Below are 24,147 nucleotides of genomic sequence, written 5' to 3'. Positions count from 1 at the left end.
GTGTCGAGATCTTTTCACGAAATTTCAATAACGAATTTCCTCTTTCGAATGCGAAAATTTTTTATTGACGGCCATCTACGTAGGAGAAATGGAGAAACGATCACCGTAATAAAAGAAGAGAAATCAAACTCGCACGCAAAGATTTAAGTGTTCGTCCCCCTCCGTGCTTTTTGAGAGTGGAGCAGCAGAGGGATGGTGTGAAATTGGTTTGGTGAACCCTCCGCCAGGCATCTAAGTATAAATTTCAGGGTAGTTATGTAGATTCAGCGGTAGATCTGCATGTTAAACACAGGTTTCCTTTATTATGTTTGACGAACTATTGGAAACTTCTGTAAATTTCCTTCTTTCATGTTCTTGCAATCTGCTGTGAGGACGTATTCACCATAAGTGACGAATAGGAGTCTTCTTCTTAAGTTGCCAATCCTAAGAGTGATTTGCAGCAGCTCTCCATTCAGTGCGATTGTCGGCCAGCCTCTTCAATTCCGTGAAACTTCCGCATCCTAGGTCCTGCATTATCTGGCTTATGTACTTTCTTCTAGGTCTGCCTCTTGCCCTTTTGCCCTCCACAAGGCCTTCCGTTATAGTGTGGAGAAGACTTTCATGTCTCAGAATGTGTCCCATCCATATATCTCTCCTCTTCTTGACCGTCTTCCAAAGAACTGGAACTTCCTCCGCTCTCTGCAGGACTTCTTCATTTGTCATCCTGGCCGTCCATGGAATTTTTAACATCCTTCGCAGACACCACATTTCGAATCCTTCAATCCTTCTTCTTTCGTCCTCTCCAAGTGTCCAGGTTTCGCTGCCGTAGAGAAGCACACTCCCAACAAAGGTCTTTATTAACCGCTTCCTTAACGACAGGCTTATCATATTTGATGTGAGGAGTCCTTTCCTTTTATAGAATGCAATCTTCGCCTGATTTATTCTACTTATTACATCTTTCCTACTACGACCATCTGATGTTATTCTGCTTCCCAAGTAGACGAAGTCTTGTATTTCTTTCAGCTTCTCTCCATTCAGCCTTATATTCGTAATTGCTTGATTATTTTGTTTGCTTGCTACTAAGATTTTTGTTTTTGACTTATTAATTTTTATGTTGTACCGTGTAGCAAGAGTGTTTTCCATTTCCTCCAACACTACTTGTAATTCTTCCTCATTTTCCGCTAGGACAGCAATGTCATCCGCAAAACGCAGCATATCAACTATTTTTCCCTGGATCCTGATTCCATTAGCTTGTCCTAACTTTTCTCTGACCTCGTCCATTGCTTTCTGTATGTACATATTAAAGAGGACAGGGGAGAGGTCACATCCCTGTCTCACACCCTGTTTAATTTTTGCTTGTTGTTGATGTTCCCCACATCTCACTATTGCCACCTCTTCTTTGTATATGTTCCATATCGTTCTCCTGTCCTTATACTTAGCTCCAATTTCCCTCAATATCTGGAATAGCTTTTTCCATTCAACCTTATCAAAGGCTTTTTCGAGGTCAATAAATGCTATGTAGGTGTCCTTTCCTTTTTCCATTCTTTTTCTATTATAAGCCTTAGGGCCATAATGGCTTCTCGCGTACCTCTCCCTCTTCTAAAGCCAAACTGGTCTTCTGTGAGCATGCATTCCACGTTCCCTTCAATTCTTCTGAGGAGGATGGTCGTCAAAATTTTTGATGCATGTGATGTTAGGCTGAGGGTTCTGTATTGTGCACACGATTTTGCTGGCATTTTCTTTGGTAATGGAACAATAATACACTTTTTGAAGTCCTCAGGCAGCTCTCCAGTATCATATATTTGGCAGATTAATTTATACAATTTATCTTTTATTTCTGTGTCAGCTGCTTTGATGATTTCTGCAGGCAATGAGTCAGTTCCTGGTGCTTTTCCGTGCTTAAGTGCCTGTAGTGCCTGATCAAATTCAGACCTTAGTATGCTGTCTCCTAGTTCATCTTTATCTACTTCGTCCTCACTTTCAATCATGTCATCTTGTACGTTGCCTCCATATAATTTTTCTAGGTATTCCTTCCACGTAAGTGCTATATCTATACACCATCTTATTATCCTCTCTTATTAGGGCATTACATCTAATCCTTTGTCCTCCTGAGAAGAAGCGTTTCACTGTTTTGTATGCTAATTCAAAGTTCCCTTTCTTCAGAAGGTCTTCAACTTCTTTGCATCTGTCTTCAAGGAATTTTTCTTTTACTTGCTTCAACTTCCTGTTGATTTTGTTCCTAAGCACTCGGTATGACGTTTTCCCTTCTTCCGTTTCATTATTTTTGAGCTTCCTTCTTTCCTCAAACATAAGTATTATTTCATCAGTTATCCACTCCTTCCTCTTTTCAGGTTTTTGTTTTCCAATTATCTCTTCAGCTGCTTTTATTAGGCCATCTCTCATATTTTCCCAATGTTGTTCTACATTCTCTATAGGATGCTGTTGAATTAGATCCTTAGCCCTTTCTTGGAACTCCTTCTGCGTCTCACGGTTTCCAAGCTTCCCTATATCCAGTTTTCCATTTCCTATTTTCTTCCTTATGCATTTGAACTTGAGTCGGCATTCCGCAACAACCATGTTGTGATCACTCACAATATCTGGGCTTGCGTATGCTCTAGAGTCTTTTAGTTGATTTCTAAATCTATTTTTGACTAGAATGTAATCAATTTGGTATCGTTCTCTATCCCCTGGTGACTTCCAGGTGTATCTTCTACGGGGGTGATGTTGAAACCACGTGTTCGATATTATCAGTTGATTCCTGTTACAAAATTCTATAAGTCGGTCTCCTCTATCATTCCTTTTACCAAGGCCGTAGCGTCCGACAGCTGGCTGTACCTCTTTATCTCCTACTATTGCGTTCCAGTCTCCCATAACTATTAAGTTTGTTTCTCCTTTGATTCCTCTCATGGCTCCATTTAACTCTTCATATACAGCTTCAACTTCCTCATCCTCCTGGTTTGTGGTAGGCATATAGACCTGTATCACAACCGTCTCTGTAGGTTTGGTATCCAGACTGACAAGTATTATCCTTCCTCCATATTGTATATATCCCTTCACTCTCTACCGCAATTTTCGACTCATAACTACTCCAACCCCACCTGCTCCAGGTCTATCTTCTATCGTTCCTGTGTGAATTATCCTGTACTCATCACTCCAGAAATCTCCGCAGTTAGGCCATCTCATTTCAGACACTCCTAGTATATCCAACTTCATTTTCTTCATTTCTTGCTTAAGGTTTTCGAGCTTCCCCATCTGCAGTAAGGTGCGGACGTTCCACGTTCCCATTCTACTATAGCTCTTTTTATTTCCTTTCTTCCTATGAACTGTTGAAACGAGATCTCTGGTAGTCCCCTCCCGGAGATCCGAATGAGGGGCTATTACTCCAGATTGCATTTTTACTAGAGCTTGTTTCATATTCATATTATGGCTGCTGATACTTGAGAAATCTAATTAGATCTTTAATGAAGTGGTTTCTCCTTGCCTTCTTCATTCTATGCCGTTGGCCATCATGTGGCTCTTCCGCCTTTAGGGACAGTTTCCCATCCCAAGGACAAGAGAGTGCCCTGCCTCTACCTGCTCATCCGCCCTCCTAGGAGGCCGTTTCGCTTGGTAGAGAGTGTCTCCTTATTCCGGGAGATACTCGGTCGCCGTATCCTCGTTAGTGGTAACAGGGTGTACCGTGCAGCAATCCTTGGCTGCAACTCGTGAAGGTGAGGTTGGCATTTGTATGGAGAGGCTGTTTGATACGCATCACATAGGAGTAGGAATGTGAATTATGAATTTTGTATTTTTAAGTTCTATGAAACCATGATACTCGTACCTATTCTTAATAAGACATCAGAGAAAAATTTAAAACTGAGCGCCAGCCCTATCAGACCGCTGTGAATGTAACCAGGCGATGACATCAGCGAATAATCTGGAACGGTGAGATAGTGGAAAATACGTAATCAACTGGGCTTGTATACAGCACTGCAACAGGCCTTTATCTCACCAAAAAACAGTGTGTTTCCCTAACTGAACAAGAGAAATCTCCGTAAATTAATCAGAACCTGTGACTTTTTGCGACGTAACCGTGAGAAAAACACGATCTCTCTCTTTCACTTGTTGTTCCTGTTCGAGGCAATGAGCATTGCTGTGCACCTCATCAGCAAAGCAGTGATGAATTTTACCACTAACTATTGTTTCCGGAGGTAACTGATATACCCTGACAGAAAAAAAATCGCAGCACCAAAAAATAGTTAATGTACTGTAATAATCACGAGTTAAGCCACTGTAAATTTGAAATGCTGCTGCATTAGTAACCGGTGTAACGACTTAGATGATGAATGCAAGCGTGGATATGCACATGCATTGTGTTATATAGGTGGTGGATGTCAGTTTGTGTGATGAAGTTCCTTGCCTGTTGCATTTGGTCGGTCAATACAGGTACGGTTAATGATGTTCGTGGAAAACACTGGAGTTGTCTTTCGATGATGTCTAACTTATACTCGATTGGAGAGAGATCTGTAGACCCAGGCAACACATCGATTCTCTGCAAAGAATGTTGGTGTACAACAGCGGTAAGTGAGCGAGGTGAGCATTAACCTGTTGGAAGACGCCCACGGAAATGCTCTTCACGAATGGCAGCGAAACTGGTCGAATCACCAGACTGTCGTACAGATTTGAAGTCAGGGGAAAAAGTATGAATTTGAGGTAAGGGCACTGGTCCGGAAACGACCGAGTCGACAGTTACAAACGAGACTCGATCTGATACCACAGACAGTAGACCTCTTCTATTAAGAGCTCGTTGCCTTCCGTACAAAAATATCGAGCAATCTTGGGCTCTAAAGTGCACACCTCAACAGCTGTGAGCAGTTGTTCATCATTGCTAATGTGAAAACACCTCTTCTGCTGAACATGTACTCATAGCCCTTTTTAGGTAGGCAATTTAGAGCCCTAGTTTGCTAGGAAATTTTTTGTTGTTTTGGTCCATACTACCTCCGCACAAAATATGAAAAGTTCCACTATCAGAGAGAGCCGTGGCGGCTTTCTCGCAATGTATCGACATTACGATTCACATGACGTTTGACTAACATGTTGGCGTTTGAGCGCAGCGCCTTCTTGTGTGGCGACTCCGGGTGTGGTGACCGGTTTTATGGGAGTATGAGTGAGGACGTAAGCTGTCACGAGCTTTCCGCAGGGTCCCTGTGGCGTGGTGTTAGCGGATGGCGGACGACAGATATTGGGGTGACGTTATCCCGTGTAAGTTATCGAGCACAGACGTGGCCTGTGCTGTGATTTATAAGAAGGGCGCTGAGCTATCAAGACAGTGTTCACTGTAATTTTGGTCTGTCTTCCTTCCGTTTCTGAATATGGTTGCCCGTGTCTCCATGGTATTCGAGGGACGATGAGATTGCAAGACCTGGTAGACATTTTAAACTGACTCATTGGCCGACGTCTTATTACAACTGGTTTTGTTGTTAACCTTATTCATCCCTGGTCCCTGTGAACCTTTAGCCATCGTAAAGCGCCGTATTCCAGAAGAAACCTTGTTTGGTAGGTTGGCAGTGTGCATTAGTGTGTGCATCACCTGTTCTTATCCGCCTTCCGTAAGTTCTTCTGATTTTTCAAGTAAATGATTGGTCATGTAATTTTCAGTCGGAAGTGCAGTGAAATGTTTAGTATTACCACCTATCATGGATGATTAATTGTTCCTTCCGACCTATTTATAATTTGCTTTTGTGTTCTGGTTTCTTTTAAGCTAATGCGAAAGGCCTATGTTGTAAAAGGAATTATGTAATTCGTCTGTACTATTTAAGCGGCTTCAATAAATTTTAGTCTGCTCCAGAACGGATTTATTTTCTACGAACTGCTATGACTAATGTGTGTACTGATGAGTTTTCAGTGTCATGCGAGTGTTCTTGCTGCTGCTTTAATGATTTGGTAGGAAGGAAAATTTTTCTGATATTATCTTATTTCTGAAATTATTTTTTAAAATATATTTGTAGCTGGTTTCTTAAATCGTCTCATTAAATTTGTTGTGGTTGGCAGGAGAGCCAACACCGTGTTACTAGAGGAAGCCGAAGGGCACGCGTTTTAGCTCACGCAGGCTGGCGTGAGGTCTGGAACAGGACAAGGAAATGAGAATTTAGAAAAAACGGACGTAGCTGGTGGAATACTTAACTTTAATCCATTAATGGTAAACGTCGCTCTTGACGGTACATTATTCACAGTGTCAATAGTAACTGGTAATGGCGCCTTGCTAGGTCGTAGCAAATGACGTAGCTGAAGGCTATGCTAACTATCGTCTCGGCAAATGAGAGCGTATTTTGTCAGTGAGCCATCGTTAGCAAAGTCGGTTGTCCAACTGGGGCGAGTGCTAGGAAGTGTGTCTAGACCTGCCGTGTGGCGGCGCTCGGTCTGCAATCACTGATAGTGACGACACGCGGGTCCGACGTATACTAATGGACCGCGGCCGATTTAAAGGCTACCACCTAGCAAGTGTGGTGTCTGGCGGTGACACCACAAAATTTATGAAAGACAGTTAAGGTGTCATGGTTTTGGTAAGAGCTCAGATTGTTTAATTTCACTCTAAGAGTCATTTATTCGATGTATGGCTGTGTGCTGAAACTCTAATTATAATGACTTGTGCTGCAGGAAACTGTCGTTAATAACCTCTTGTTCTCAATTAGTGGTACGTGTTACCTAGGATCGGCCTCACTTACTCACGCCTCGTCGGCATACTTAGCCGGCTGTTTATGTCATTTGGAGTGTATGAACTCGGCAGCTCTCACCGCTGCTTGTCCTTCGCGCTGTTTCTTCCACTCGCAGAAGCACTATTCTGATTGTGTACCAGTTAGCTTGTAGCCTTCACCTTAACAAAATTTAGATGTGCGTTAGGTTCCCAACGTGAAACTTAATATGTTGTAACTTAACTAGGCATGTGTTACTGAGAAAAAAGAAGTGCTAACTCTTCAATTGATGTGCCGGCCGTGGTGGTCTAGCGGTTCTAGGCGCTCAGTCCGGAGCCACGCAACTGCTACGGTCGCAGGTTCGAATCCTGCCTCGGGCATGGATGTGTGTGATGTCCTTATGTTAGTAAGGTTTAAGTAGTTCTAAGTTCTAGGGGACTGATGACCATAGATGTTAGGTCCCATAGTGCTCAGAGCCATTTGAACCATTTTGAACTTTCAATTGATGTTTTACCTTGGTTTCAGTTTATCTTGCCTAGATATTGCTGTTAATTTGCTCTTCATTGTTTTTGAGTATGGATTAAGGTTTTTGAAATAGTCAAGTTCAAATCATGTTTTATTGTCACCACTGTGCTTTAAGTAGAGCGTGTCTTTGCCTTCGAAAAATATTAAGTTTTTTGGGTTAACATTAACTTCGAATTTTTCTGTAAATTATTTAAAGTGGCGTTGGATTTTAAATAAGTTTCTCATTGCTTGGCCTTTTAATTAAGAAAGGCTTAATTGGCTGAATGTGACTGAAACTGTGTAAAATAAATCTACGTTCTATCAGTGAATGAAGTGTACAAAATCCCAACTGGTCCAGCCCTTCACTGTATTCCTCCCTTACTGAATTAAAGGACCGTAGTTATCGCTATTTCATCTGGTTTACACAGAGCGTGACTGTTATCTGATCACACGAAAGAAGCACCTTCATTCACTGGCTTTTTCTTTTCTCGGAATTTGAACTAATTATTGTACTGTTTCAGGTAAGTGTCATTCTGCTATGGAGGTTCGAGCGTGTTCTGGAATAGCACAGCTTCCCCGCGAGCAACTCGAATACGGCTTGAATATAAATTAAAAATACGTGGCCCAGTAACTGATGGTAATGTAAATGATTTGGCAGCACGTTTACGTCTTGCCATTCAACATTTCTAACAGAATCGGTGAGGTAAGAATTTTTTACTCTTCGGCCCATTTAGAATTAGCTAAAAATATTACCTTTCTTTGTGACAGTCAACCTACCCGTATGTCGGGTGCAGGCGCAATTGGCACGCTGGAGTAACAGAGTGTCTGGCTTAAAGGAACTAGAGCTAAAAGCCGATAAGGGTGGTTCGGCGGAAAAAAATATTTAGCCAAACTAAAGAGTTGCAAGATTAGATTAGTCTTATTGCATTAGAAGAGGGAGTGCTATTTACAGTCAGGGTGGAATATCTAGACGTTTTGCGGAATACCGTTGATGTCGCGATATTACTGATAAGTGGGTCTGTTGGTGCAGCTGTTGAGAGGGATCATTGATCTTTCGATACAGCAAGTTAGCCAGGTTCAGGGTTTTTTGTGTTCCACGGTCCAGTTCGAACATCATGCAAACTCGTTACGCATTTCACGAAAGATTGTGGTGGAGTTACTACACTACTGGCCATTAAAATTGCTACGCCAAGAAGAAATGCAGATGACAAAACGGGTATTCATTGGACAGATATATTATACTAGAACTGACATGTGATTATATTTTCACACAATTTTGGTGCATAGATCCTGAGAAATCATTACCCAGAACAACCGCCTCTGGCCGTAATAACGGCCATGATACGCCTGGGCGTTGCGTCAAACAGAGCTTGGATGGCGTCTACAGGTACAGCTGCCCATGCAGCTTCAACACGATACCACACTTCATCAAGAGTAGTGACTGGCATATTGTGACGAGCCTGTTGCTCGGCCACCGTTGACCAGACGTTTTCAGTTGGTGAGCGATCTGGAGAACGTGCTGGCCAGGGCAGCAGTCGAACATTTGCTGTATCCAGAAAGACCCGTACGGGACCTGCAACATGCGGTCGTGCATTATCCTGCTGAAATGTAGGGTTTCGCAGGGATCGAATGAAGGGTAGTGCCACGGGTCGTAACACATCATAAATGTAACGTCCTCCGTTCAAACAGCCGTCAATGCGAACAAGAGGTGACAGAGACGTGTAACCAATGGCACCCCATAATATCACGCCGGGTGATACGGCAGTATGGCGATGAAGAATACACGCTTACAATGTGCGTTCAGCGCGATGTCGCCAAACACGGATGCGACCATCATGATGCTGCAAACGGAACCTGGATTCATCCGAAAAAAATGACGTTTTACCATTCGTACACCCATCGCAGGTGCTCCTGTCTGTGATGCAGCGTCAACGGTAACCGCTGCCATGGTCTCCGAGCTGATAGTCCATGCTGCGGCAAACGCCGTCGAACTGTTCGTGCAGATGGTTGTTGTCTTGCAAACGTCCCCATCTGTTGACTCAGAGATCGAGACGTGGCTGCCACGATCCGTTACAGCCATGGGGATAAGACGTCTATCATCTCGGCTTCTAAGCCATGGGGATAAGACGCCTATCAACTCGGCTTCTAGTGATACGAGGCCGTTGGGATCCAGCATGGCGTTCCGTATTACCCTCCTGAACCCACCGATTCCATATTCTGCTAACAGTCATTGGATCTCGACCAACGCGAGCAGCAATGTCGCGATACGATAAACCGCAATCGCGATAGGCTACAATCCGACCTTTATCAAAGTCGGAAACGTGATGGTACGCGTTTCTCCTCCTTACACGAGGCATCACAACAACGTTTCACCAGGCAACGCCGGCCAACTGCTGTTTGTGTACGAGAAGTCTGTTGGAAAGTTTCCTCACGTGAGCACGTTGTAGGTGTCGCCACCAGCGCCAACCTTGTGTGAGTGCTCTGAAAAGCTAACCATTTTCATATCACAGCATCTTTTTCCTGTGGGTTAAATTTCGCGTTTGTAGCACGTCATCTTCGTGGTGCAGCAATTTTAATGGCCAGTAGTGTATATCCGCAAAATCGGTGGTTCTTAAGTAGGTTTTTTTGTTTTGTTTTGAAGAACTCGGAAATCAAGCTTCATTAAGGGCACTCATACAAGGAATAATAGAGCTTAATTATTAAAGAATTAAAAGAAAAGTTGAGGGTAAATATTTTTGGTGTGTGCAATGTATTGATGAACACCGCCGTAAGCGTCTTTGAGCTTCCATCTCAGAGTTACATTTTTCGCAATGTTCTTTGGGAGATGACACCGGAGGACCGTTCGCGTGTTACCTTTTCTACTAAACCCACTTCCCTGACTGAACATAATCATTTGCTTGTCTCTACTGGAGAAATGCATTTGGCCGAAGAAACCCGTTACGAAACCGATAATCCCCAACCTAGTGTTCACCGGGATCTGGAGAGTTCGGAAAGAGTTTCTTATGTTAAACCTAAGGTCAGGAACTGTTATCGAAGTGATAATCCAGGGCATTTGGTGCGAGACTGAACGGCCGATCGGGGTCCACGTCCAGGTAGCTGACGCCAGAAGAACACGGACTTGGGTAGCGCCCCTAAACCACCTAACCGTTGCGTTCATATCAGACCGGAAGTGGATGGAAGAACTTCTTAAGTCTGTGCGCCGTTTAATCAGGCCCTTTTTGTACTCTTCTTGACCCAGTAGTGCCTTTTCCTTGCTGGATGAACAATGGTCTCTCTAGTTTCGTGCCATTTGCAAGTTCACCGCTTTGCGTGCTTCCGAACAGGGATGTCATACTGTCAAAGGGGAAATGTTGTCCCTGATAAAAGTTCGGGAGAAACTTTGTATCCTGGGGTTTTCGTGACCGATTAATGGTCAGTAGTTGACGGTTTCATTGTTGATTTGTTTTTGGGGTGTGATTTTATAGGTCGTACTGGACTTTTCTTTATTATGGGGGTCTCATGTTTTATTTCAAGTTTTTTCCTTGTGTACGTATGGCTCTTTGCTCCTGTCAGGTCCGATTTCTTGTTAATATGGTGCACGAGCAAGATCATGATTTAGATCCTACTCATTTTGACACTGACCGAGGTAGAAGGTTGTTGCAGGTCCTTTAGGGTTTCTCTGGTGCTCTAACTGATAGATTTAGTTTTACTAGCAGAACTGAGAATAAGATCCGGTGGAAATATAATGTACCGATTAGGCAAACTCTTTAGAGTTTATCTCCTCTCAAGATGAGGGTCCTTAGTGAATAATCAGTGGTGTGATTCGTGAAAGAGTCATTAGGGTGTCCACCCCCTAACGCCTCTTTTGTCTCTCCTGTCTTTTGGTTCCCAAGAGGTAGGGAGGCGAATATTGAGCTGTTGTCGATTATACACTTCTCAATGAGTAGGTCTTTTTAGAATCTGTTCCTTCACCGGATCTACACAGTTGTTTTACTTGGTTCTCGGGGCGCATTTTTTTACTATTTTAGATCTGAACCATGTTTATTATCAATACCCTTAACTGTGGGCTGCAAACATGTAAGCACCTTCTATATTGATTGGAATCAATCGTATTCCACTCGGGCTTTCCACCGGGCCGCATTACCGTCTCACTTGTTGGATAATGTGCTCGGAGATATGAAATTTAAGCACGTTTACAACTGCCTGGACGACACTGTTGTCTACAGTGTCAGCTTTCAATAACATATGGTTCATCCTCAGCAAGTGTTACTTTGTTTTAGAAAGGCGGGTTCTACCGCCGAATCATGTCAGATCAGCTTAGCTAGATTTTGGTTCCCGAAGACAAGACAGTGCCTGCGTCTCTGTCCGCTCCCTCGCTCACTTTGACAAGGCTGTTGGCTCAATAAGGTGAGCTGTTATTCCCGAAGTCTTCGACCGTCATTTCCAATGACTTTTATTCACCATTTAAGCAGTGGACCGAGGACGTTTTGATAACTAATTAAAGACGCTACCCCTAAGCGGGCCAACCGGAACAAATACACCTGTGTAGGCCTGCGCCAATACCATCACTGTATGTGGCAGCGAGGGGCACGTAATCAGCACACGGATCCCCTGTCGTCGTCAGGTTTCTTCACCTCTGTAACCGATACTGTTCGGTTGAGTAACTCCTGGGTTAGCTTCGCGGGTATTTCTATGTCCACTGGCCATGGACAGAAAAAGGAAGTTCCAAGTCAAATATAAGTCCTTTATTACAAGTCTAACTGCCGGGAAAAACACTTCTTCACACAAAGGAATCGTTCTACTAGCCACAACTGAGGCCAACAATAAAGAAAATAAATTAGAAAATTGTTCCAGTTCAAGCGCAACTTCAGACCAATAAGCAAGATGGAAGTTCGACCTTGCTATAGAAGTTAATGAACAAAACACTTACTCGAGTAAGTCTGGATGAGCACCAACGGAGAGCACTTAACCGTCTTGGATGACCGATGACGTGTCGGCGATCGGTGGACTGTGGACGGCGCCTCGACTGCTACCAGGAGCGGCTCACCCAATGTGAACACGTCACGTGCCTCGGATCGGGCCTATCTAGAGGGTGACTACAATTAAAGTCAAACTTTCAAAACGCTGCAGAAGTAACACCACTGGCCAGAATGACGTCAAATTGCAGCGGAATGTTATCGGAGAAGGGGGAAAACGTAGGGCCGAAAAAAATTGTGTGAAAATTTAGCAACAGATGGCGTTGTACGTGTCAGAATACGTAAATGAAAACACCTGTCATGCGCACGACCCATTGAAGATGGTATAAACGCGTCGGGTATATGGCTTTTCCTCCTTTCGCGTCTGCGATGTTAGCCATGACTGTCTCAATGCAGGATTCCACTCTGCTGGTAAAGCTTTATTGCATGAATGATGACTGTGCATTCGTCGCTCTGCAGAAGTTCCGGGCACTGAAGGGTTTGAAGAAAGGCGTCTGGAGAAAATCATTCGGAAATTTGAAAAAAAACGGTTCTTTTGGTGTGCAAGCTGGTAGAGAGAGGAACCGAATTGATTCGATGTCAGTGGAAGCAGTGGCCACAGCAGCGCAGGAGGAGACGAGTGGTGGTGTGCAAACGTGTAGTGCACGGAGAATTGTCCCAACATTGGACATACCCGTGGGCACGGTGCGTAAAATCCTACGAAACATCCTTCTTTGCATTCCATTCAATATTACCCATTTGCTTCTTGTTCACCTGCCAGCAAGAGAGACATTTGGTTCAGAATTTCTTGCTCGCATGGAAGTGGACAATGATTGGCCGTGGAAGATATTGTGGACGGACGAAGCCCACTTCCATCTGACAGGATATCTCAATACACAAATTGTCGAATATGGGCAACGGGAAATCCACCAGTACCACTTCATCCTGAAAAGTCAGTTTACGGCATCATTTATTACAGGGCCACATTTTATCGAAGAGATAGTTGCTTCGGGTCTTACTTCCTGTACCCTCACTGGTAAGCACTGTGGGTCTCTTCTGAGCAACCACGTCATTCCAGCTCTCCAACATCCTGGATGTGAGGATCGGATCAATTTTAATCAACATGGCACACCTCCGCACATTGCAAACACAGTTACGTAGCTGCTGAAAGGCCATTTCGGAAATACTAGAATTATCATCCTCCATTTCCCTACAGCCTGGCCGTCCCCATCACCTGATCTTAATCCTTGTGACTTCTGGCTGTGGGGCTATCTGAAGGATGTTGTGTTCAGTGTTCCTATCGCAAACTTACCGTCATTGAAAGCATGCATTGCGCAACAGATTGTGAACATGACACCGGAAATACTGCTATCATTTGTGGAACATGCTGTTTCTCGATTTCTACTTGTGGCAGAAAACGGTAGGCAGTATATTGAACACCTTTTGCGCCAGTCACACGGAAATCAATAATCCGATTTGATTTTGTTTGAAGGCTTTTATGCGGTTTTTGGTCGCGGGACAGTTAAAACCGATGTTCCTGATGGTTTTTATACGATTTTTGTCTTCAGGACAATTAAAAACCGATGTGAGTGATGCTTTTATACACTTTTTGGCCTCAGGTCAATTAAAAACCGCGTTTTTCCATACGATGTGATATGATCTTGACCTGGTGAGTGGGCTTACGTGATAGTAACAGTATAACATCTGCACACCTATGCACTCTGAACAGTACAGTTTGTTTAGTTTCAAACGTACAACTTAGGCATTGTTGTATGATTCATTTGTCATTTGGAGTCAACCACAATTAAATTATGATGCTTGCAGGTCCATTTATTGCTACATTTTGTTCTGCCATACGTTTTCCTCCTTCTCCAATAATATTCCGTTGCAATTTGTCGTCATTCTGACCAGTGGTGTTATTTCTACAGCTGTTTCTAACAAGGGAACCTCCCCATCACACCCCCCTCAGATTTAGTTATAAGTTTGATAGATATAAGTTGGCACAGTGGATAGGCCTTGAAAAACTGAACACAGATCAATCGAGAAAACAGGAAGAAGTTGTGTGGAACTATGAAAAAATATCCAAAATATACCAACTGAGTAGTCCATGGGCAAGACATACAACATCAAGGAGAGTGGGAGCTTAGGAGCGTCATGGTCACGTGGCTAGCGTGAGCGGCTGTGGAAGGAGAGGTACCAGGTTCAAGTCTTCCCTCAAGTAACAAGTTTAATTTTTTATTTTCAGACAATTATTATCTGTCCCTCCGTTATGTTTTCATCACTTTTTTGGATTATCACATCCACAAGAAAACCTAAATCGGGCAAGGTAGAAAGAAGAATCATTTTACCCATTCGCCAAGTGTACAAGTCAGGTGGGTCCACAACATATTCATGTCATGTGACGCGCATGCCGTCACCAGTGTCGTATAGAATATATCAGACGTGTTTTCCTGTGGAGAAATCGGTTGACCTATGACCCTGCGATCAAATGTTTTCGTTTCCCATTGGAGAGACATGTCCTTTCGTCTACTAATCGCACGGTTTTGCGGTGCGGTCGCAAAACACAGACACTAAACTTATTACAGTGAAGAAAGACGTCAATGAACGAACGGACAGATCATAACCAAACGAAAATAAATAAAGTAAAAGTTGCACTCGAGGGAAGACTGGAACCAAGGACCTCTCGTTCCGCAGCTGCTCACGCTAACCACGAGACCACGGCGCCCCTGTGCTCTCCTTAATGTTGCATATCTTCCGCACGGACCACTCAGTTTGTATATTTTGCTTATTTTTTCATAGTTCCACGCAACTTCTTCCTGATTTCTCGATTGATCTGTGATCCGTTTTTCAAGGCCTATCCACTGTGCCAACTTATAACTAAATCTGAGCGGGGTGCGATGGGGAGGTTCCCTTGTAAGTTTAACTTTATTATAATCACCCTGTAGTATGCCCGATCCAAGATACATTGATGATTATATACAGTAACGTGTTGTGCGGAAGAAAGTACAACGGTAGATATGGCAATCTCTGGTGGCGCAAGTGAGGCATTCTAGTGGCCGCCACTGACGGTTTGAGTACACCGGTGGTCGTACATCGTCACCTCAACTCGGTTTGGGGTCCGCTTTCCATTTCGGTTCCGCGGGTGGCCCTCGTTGCAGGCGCTCGGCGTAGACAAATCAAGGACAAGTGCTTATCGTACCAGTCCTTATATGCGTATGTGTCATCAGTCACTTCAGTCACCCGGTGGTGCGATGTGTTTAGGTGGGCGTGCAACACAGGGTCCGTGCAGGTTCTTCCACTTTCGCATCTTCAACTTCTCCTTGCCGTTGTTAGTGATCTTTCTTAAGGCAATATCCGACCTGTCCGGTGGATTTCCCCTTGGTCTTTTTATGCTAAATTGCCGTCCAATCTAGTAGTTGTTTTGATCACTTGTCGTCTTTTCTTCGAGCAGCATGATCATCAGACTGACATTTCATGGTATTTGCACCTTTCTTTATGTTACTGACCTATGTTGTCTGTCTAGTATGAGATGCTTTCTTTCGTCTATCTTTGAGTAGACCAACATTGATCTTCCCATCCCAGTGTGCGTTAGTATTAGTTTTCTATCAATGAATTCATTTCATGTCCATAACTCACAGCCTTAAGTTATTACTAGCAGTGTATACATACTGATAGAAGATGTTGCACCACCAAGGAATGGTGTCACATGCTGGAAAGTTCGCATGTGTCTACTATATCTGAAATGTAATGCGTACTCAGATTTCGCGCCAGTCGCGTAAGATTGGCACTAGTAGCGCCACTGTGAGGATGAAAATCGGTTTTGTTTTATATACACGCTGTAATGGTCGTGAGCATTAGTTATCTTTCAGATTGGACGTGGTGAGCTGATGTTAGTGAAGAATACCTCTAAGGCGGCAAGGGCGCCGCTATCAAAAACTTACCGTGTTTGATGTAGGTCATGTCATTGGGCTACAAGAGCTGAATACTGTGCATGATTTCTGGCAACGGTGGTCACGACAATGTACACTTGCAGAAAGACCGGGCTCCAGATGACCACATGGCACTACGAAGAGGGAAGGTCATCGTGTGACTCTGGCGCATCGTACTGTATTTGCAGCAGCAACTTAAGTACCAAAATGGCTCTGAGCACTATGGGACTCAACTGCTGAGGTCATTAGTCCCCTAGAACTTAGAACTAGTTAAACCTAACTAACCTAAGGACATCACAAACATCCATGCCCGAGGCAGGATTCGAACCTGCGACCGCAGCGGTCTTGCGGTTCTAGACTGCAGCGCCTTTAACCGCACGGCCACTTCGGCCGGCACTTAAGTACCAGCTGGCATCGCAGTGACACAACAAACTATTACAAATCGGTTACTTCAGTAACAGTCCAGAACTAGTTGCACAGTTTTGTGCAGTCCACTGGCCCCAAACCTCCCGCATTTACGTTTCTAGGGGTGTCAAGCGAGAGCTCATCAGAGAACTGGATGGAGGTTTGTTGTGTTTCCTGGTGAAAGCTGGTTCTGCCTCGGTGCCAGTGGTTGCTGTTGTTTGATTAGAAGGCGGTCGGTTCAGTTCCTGCACTCAATCTGTCTACGAGCTAGACCTACACCTGGAGTTATGGTCGGGGCCGCGACTTCGTATGAGAGCAGGAGCACTTTCGTCATTATTCCACTCACCCTGATGGCAATTTTAAACATCGTCTGATGATGTTTCGACCTGTTTCGCTGCCATTCATGAACAGCATCCCACGGGTTGTTTTCCAACGGGATAACGCTCGCACAGATACCGCTGTTGTAGCCCAATGTGGCTCTACAGGGTGTTGACATATTGCCTTGGTCTTCTCTAACTCCAGATCTACCTCCAGTTGAGCACATATGGGACATCATCGGACGACAACTCCAGCATCATCCACAAACAGCATTAAAGCGATCAAGTGCGACGGGCGTGGAAGTACATCCCAAAAACTGTGTGTCACACGGCGCATGCACGGTTGCATATTTGCTTTCAACATGCTGGCTGTTACACCAGTTATTAGTGTGCGAGCATTTCACATTTGCAATGGTTTATCCCTCAGTTTCATTAACCTGAGATCTGGCAATGATAGTTACATATGTTACCTTGATTAAAGTATTTCCTTAATTTCATTACACTAATAATCTTTTGGCGTTGCAGTTTTTTCCGTCAGTATAGTAGTGCAGATTATCATAATTTCAAGTTTTTTCTTGTACGTTCCAGTTTGTTTTATATGTAATCAGCACAGTAAGATACAGTGACGTGAGCGCAAGACAGAATGTCACTATTAAACTATGGTGTTTTAACGTGTCCATTGCAAAACCATTAATGAACACTGTCCGGTAATTAACAGGGAAGGGTACCACTCGCAGCCCTGTAACACGGCATCAATACATATATCATAGAAAGGACCAGCCGACAGGGATCGCAGACAAGTGCCACACCTTGACAACGTCAATTGTTACGGTTAGTGAATTCAGGTCGCGAAGAGAGCTTCATCCATACATTGTGTGCCAAACAACACAGAAACCAGACAGTAGCTGGCTGTACGCATGTAGTGTGGTCTAAACTCAGATTATGTAAAAATTTAGAGGTCGAACAGACGTAATTCCTGGGCTCACGTTTCTGCCTCTCTTGAGACGACGCCGGGCACTTCATGTTATGACCACCCAACGAGGTATTTAACCCGAAACGATCTGTAGGGTGTAATTCAAGTGAAAGCTGACGATGTTTGTAAAGGAATCTTTCATAGTAAGAAATCGACCCATTCATTCAGACTACCACGAATACGAGACAAATTCTTTATTACAACATCCCCGGTGAGGAAACGTAGCCCTTTCCTGAACATAGTCGTTATGAGTATGCTGTGGACACTTCTCCAGTTTGTTAGCTCTGCGCGATGTCGAGAGAGAGCTCGTGCTCTAGAGGTAGGGTCTTTGGTAACTATTCAGATTTTCAAGGGTCTCAGATTCGAACCTAGCCACTGCTTAAATTCTGAATAAAAATGATCAGTAATATCAGCTGAAGACATCCGGCGTAAGAAGTCATCCGTGTTTTGCCAACGGCCTTGTTGAAGAGAGTAGTGCAGCAGACAGGGGTTTAGGGCATTCTCTTGACCTAAGCGCATATGGTTCAAATGGCTCTGAGCACTATGGGACTCAACTTCTGAGGTCATTAGTCCCCTAGAACTTAGAACTAGTTAAACCTAACTAACCTAAGGACATCACAAACATCCATGCCCGAGGCAGGATTCGAACCTGCGACCGTAGCGGTCTTGCGGTTCCAGACTACAGCGCCTTTAACCGCAAGGCCACTTCGGCCGGCCCTAAGCGCATATTACAAATATTATTGGATTACAAAACTACGAGTTAACCATGACATTATTCAGCAGTTTGAGTTGTCCATATAAATTAATGTTTTCCCTTGTGTTATAAATGTCCTCTTCCCTCTTTATCTTGGGATAGTTCCGTCTCATTACTCCTATTACTTCCGGCTTTTCCAGTTTAAAAAGTTCACCAACCTCATGTCTGTTTCACATTGCGTCGTGTGCAGCTTCGGTATGCACGACTAGAATTTATTTATTACATGAGTTTCCTATTTGCTTTCCCGTTCGCGTGAGGAGTGGTTTGTATGGAATTTATGTAATTCCACGCAATATGTGATTTCTCAGCCTCCTCCAATTTTTATTATATTTTACGTATTTCATTATTTTGGTAACTTTTGGTGTGCGGTAGTGATGTCCTGCTTTTCGGGCCTTTTTTGGTCCCTTTTATCCTTTTTACACGGAACATTTGGTTTCATGGCAACGTTAGGGGAGGATGACCTCAATGATTAAGTGATTTTGTTAGAAAGTAACGTCCTGCTCTCTCCTTTAATTAACTTTAGTTAAAAAGTTGTAGCCGCATTGTTTCTTATCTGATATTTCAGATTTCAAGACCTCCTCTTATTCTCGTCCAACAGAGTATTTTATTTATTTCAGTTTACACCATAAGATAAAACTTAAAGTGTTCCGAATCCGGTCATGTAGACAACGAAACTCATTCGATTAAGCAATTGTTATGTTATTTCTTACAAAATACAAATAGGAAGAAAAAAGCTGTACACATTAGAGCATTGTTGTTATTGTGGGCTTCTGTCCGAAAACTAGTCAGAGGACACTCTCAACACTCGTTGCCCTTTGAAAGCCTCTTCCTCTCAGCGTATCCATTGAAACCGATATGTACTTGAAATCATTTATTATTGATGAGCCTTAATCATCCTTAACCATTTTTACGCCTTACGCTTACCTTGTTACCAAATTTATTCGTTACGGTCTCAGGATTTGCCACTCAAACCTTCAAACCCGTTCCATCGTTAACATTTTTTGTTTCCACTTCGATTTAGAACAGTTTCATTAGAATATAATCTAACCATCTAAATTTTAACATTCATTCACATCATTTCAACAGATTCTCTTTTCTTATTACAATACTGCTGTGCTTTTGTACTCTGCTACAATCTACAGAGTAATATTCAGAAAAGGCTTCCTAACACTTAAAATTATATTTAGTGTTAAGAGGCTTTTCAGTTTAAGGAAAGTTTCCTATGACAGTGTTGCGAAACTAATCTACCACCTTTAATGTCTGATTTCGTAAAATGTTTCCCTCTCCATTACCTAATTTTATTCGTCTACGATACATTATCATTATAATGCTTTTCTTGAAATCCTTCTTATAACTTCTTTTCAACACACACTTCATTCTATTCAAATGATTTTCCAAGTTCTGTGACATATCTGACATACTTAAAACTTCATTGGCATACTTGCACTTTATGTATCCTTCCCACGTTTCACCTGGGTCTTCTTTACTGCTACTTTGACACTAACAACAGGCTTTCTAAAAAGGCACTGATCTGTAAATGTGGTCCTGACTCTGGAAGTACCTTGTAACACACTCTTAGCAGTTGCAACGTACTTTCACTAAGCTGTACTAACGACTTTACAACACAAAAAAAAATTTAAAAAATCCAAATTTTCTTTATTATTAAAGAATTCTTGTCAACAAACATTTTAAAGAGGTAGTGATGTTTAAGTAAGGCCCTGAACCTGCAAATACTGAATACGTTATTTACTAGAGAAATTGACATCTACTACAGAGAATTAAGTATTTTGTTTAAGTTTAAGTTAAAAATTGAAAACATAACGAACGTGGTAGAAGAATTCATTAAATATTTTTTCAAAATTTTGAATTACAAAGTAACTGACTTAATTACAGTTTTTTCAATACGTGAATGTAAAGTACTCCCGCCAACGGTATTGCGACTGTTAATGCTCAGAATTGCCTGACAAAAGAATTGGAGCGCAAGTAACGGCAGCAGGTATGTAAATGCTTAGAGCTGTTATTCTCTGTGACGTGCCGCATAGGGAATAAACCGGGCGTGAACAGCATCAGATGTTGAGTGATCACTGTGAAGGACACGGAGATGCCACGTACCCATGTGAGGCAGCGTCTTCAGCACTTGTCACAGTGTGAAAGAAGCCTCAATGTGGGTCTCCATTTGGATGTTTGGTCTAATCGTGAAGTACCGAAATTCGTGGGGCATTCGGATCTGGTAATAGCCCGATGTTGGACTGCATGGGAATGTGAGGGCAGGTGTATTCGTCATAAAGATTCCCGTGGGCTACATCTGACCGCCACAAGGATCGATCGACGTATTATGCACCAACAAGTCTCGACTCTTTCGTACCAGAGCCCGTTATCCGAGAACAAGTATAGGAGTCCTTACCACATATTGTCATCCAGCGCCATTTGTCGGGGGACCGTAAGTTACCGTTAAAACCACTGTTCAAACGGCTGCGTTTGGAGCGGTTCCGTTACCTGGACTTATGGACAAGTGACGTATGGAGCACTATTGTTTTCAACGATGGATCTCCTTCTGCAGTAACTCATATGACCATCTTCGGAGAGTATGGTGCAGATGACCCGAATTCCACTGTTTTGCAGAGGCACAACAATGTTAGTCTTAGTCTTCGGGCGTGAAGGACTATCGGGTATGATTTCAAGTCACGGCTGACATTCATGGAAGGGACTCCGATGGCACATCGGTGCGACGCGGACATTCTGCGTGCTCATGAGTTACCTCTCATGCGACGTTTCTCTGTGATTTGTCTGGTTGATTCGAAGTACTTCCGTAGACATTGTGTGTGACCACCTTTGATGTTACATATGTCTGAGCCAGTAAACTTGGATACCATTTACAACTGTAATGTGCCGGCTTGACCCTGCAGAAAATACAATGAGCAGCGTAGATCCAAGTTATGGGGGATGGGGCTTGGAAACTGGATGGGGGGAGGGGGGAAGCATGCAACGTCATATTGGTAAGTAGCCTTATACCTCCAAGTTCAAAACCGTGTAGTTTCATTTCGTTTCCTTCTTCCATTAAGGGTGCTTCGCTTTTCTTTCCGGCAGTGTATATCTTGGAGCGGCTACAACCGTTTCATTGTCTTTTCAACAACTGCTTCCGTTTCACTCCCTCCGTCTCATACAACTGCTGGATCGTGCCTGTACAAGCTATAGATAATCCTTCACACCTGAAATTGACCTCTTCTACATTAAGAAATTCCATTACAGTATTCATGTAAACTTCTTGAGGAATCGTTTCAGGCTCGTCTGCTATCCTACAAATATTCTGTTCCTCCGCTCTTACGTTATTACATATGACGGAATAGGAATCAGCCTTCATGTAGTCGAATTTCACACAAAAATGTCTTTCGTTTTCAGTGCTCTGTCCCAAGGCATTAATTTTGTGCCTTAACGCAATTCGAGGAGGATTTCCTACAGTTGCAAGTAGATTCCACGGAAGGAAAGCCATTCAGATACAACCAAAACTAATTTGTCTTACAAACTCGGGCACGCCGTTTCGAGAACAGAAACTAGCGCAGTTTGTTGAGGGACATTAGTTATTTAACTCTCCATCAGAATTAAAATTGTTCTGGGAATTAGTCTGCTGTCCACGAAAACGTTTAGAATTCCCTGGGAAGCCATTTCCGATCAGCCACCAAGTCGTATTTTCGGATGGCATGTCCTCGGTGGCGCCAAACCGCGAAGGGGCCGCTAAAGGGGACCACAGGAGTGGGGAGGTCCATTGCATCATTTATGACGCCAGCAACATCGGTTCCTTGTAACTCCTAGGGCACTACAACACAAGCCTGTTTCAACTGAAAATTTATCAGGTAGCAACCTACAAATGACATTTATCCGTTTATTACTTGTAAATGTAACCTGTGTGTGCGGGAGATAGGTATTTATTGGTTACAAAAGAAAAAGTCAGTAACAGGTTTTTCTTGCGCAGTGGTTACTCCGCGTAAAACAGCCTCTCAATACAAATACGCGAGGAAGGTCTCTAGCCGTGTAAACGTAGTCCCCAACGTGAAAAGTGTTGCGCGAGGCTGTTTAGCAATGATCCCGATTCCTGTTGATTTTGGGAGGAAACAATGCATCTATTCTGTTGTTTGGCGTCGTGTAACGTCGTTTGTTGTTGTCCTGAGGCAACTGAACCGGAAGGAAAGCATCAGTCTCGTCGAATTTCACAAAAGCTGTTTGCATGTTTGGGATCCCGAAAAAAGTCTCATCACAATCGTACAAAAGAGGAGGATGCTTTGAAGGAAATGGACTTGATGCTTCATAGGATATGTGATCTTCGAAATCAAGAACAGAAGTCGAGGGAAAAGAAAAGTAGGATGGATGGGATGGGTTGGACAAATTTTATTTCACGTGTGTTTGCAATTTTATTATTTGTCAATATTATTATTTTGTAATAAGGCATTCTTTGATTCAAATCATGGAATGAAAGATGTTGAAAGGTTTTCGGTACACTAGAAAATCTGAAAAAGTCTCAATCTAGTACAGTGGATATCATCGATTGAAATTGAAGGAAAATAAGAATTTCTGCTTCGATGAATATACAATAATATAAACAGCATAAAAAAATGGTATAACTGGAGTGGAATTCGGTATGAAAAGAAATAAAGGACAGAAAATGAGTAATTCTGAACTGTTCACTGATCATCGTTTGCAGAAATCCCCCGAGATTTGATTTCCCCAACAGTTCAGTATTTCAGTAACATATTCAAGCTTGGAACATTTCATGAAGTTCAAGCAGTTTCAATTCTGGTTAGCTGGGACCAGCGACGTAACCATTTCCTTAGTTATTACCTTCAGGGACGAAATTAACGAGGATTGTTGTTCAGAGAGGAGCCGTCGTGGTCACTGCGGTGTAGGATGCTGTTAGCATGATATAACGTCTCGTAATTTGGACATTAAAGATTACGTGATATTTATAACTTATTACTAAAGAAACTGAAGTATACAATAAATATTAATCACCAGAAGTGTAGCCTGAACAGTGTAGCTACCATCCTTGACTACTGCAATTATAGATAATAATACCTTTTGTTGTTCTACAAAAGAAGCAGCCGTAATAGCCGCTACGTCTTCTGCCTATCTTACATTTGTTTTCGATGTTCTGGGAGAAAGAGTCATTTACGTTGAGGAGCTCTGTATAGTATACATGTTAATACACGTATAACATGTTAGCCTTCTTATTATTTAAAGAAACCTTCCTATCTCTCCTGTCAATTTTTTGAATATTTGCTCAATTTCTAGCAATTTATAGCTACCGTGCGGCCAGATAACATCACATCGCTGGTGTGTAACAATCAGCCTCCATTAAGCGGCGCCAGCCGGAGTGGCCGAGGGGTTCTAGGCGCTTCAGTCTGGAGCAGCGCGACCGTTACGGTCGCAAGTTCGAATCCTGCCTCGGGCATGGATGTGTGTGATATCCTTAGGTTAGTTAGGTTTAAGTACTTCTAAGTTCTAGGGGACTGATAACCTCAGAAGTTAAGTCTCATAGTGCTCAGAGCCATTTGAACCATTAAGCGGCAATTTCAGATACTACAATATATTTCATGTCTTTTTCCACAGCAGCAACCACAAAGCAGTTTAAAGCATTTCATTTAATAATATCTTGCATAGCCAGGAGTTTACTTTATTACAGTGTCATT

The sequence above is a fragment of the Schistocerca cancellata genome, chromosome 2 (genome assembly GCF_023864275.1).
Source record: "Schistocerca cancellata isolate TAMUIC-IGC-003103 chromosome 2, iqSchCanc2.1, whole genome shotgun sequence".
Taxonomy (NCBI): Eukaryota; Metazoa; Arthropoda; class Insecta; order Orthoptera; family Acrididae; genus Schistocerca; species Schistocerca cancellata.
Note: the sequence above shows the minus strand (reverse complement) of the source record.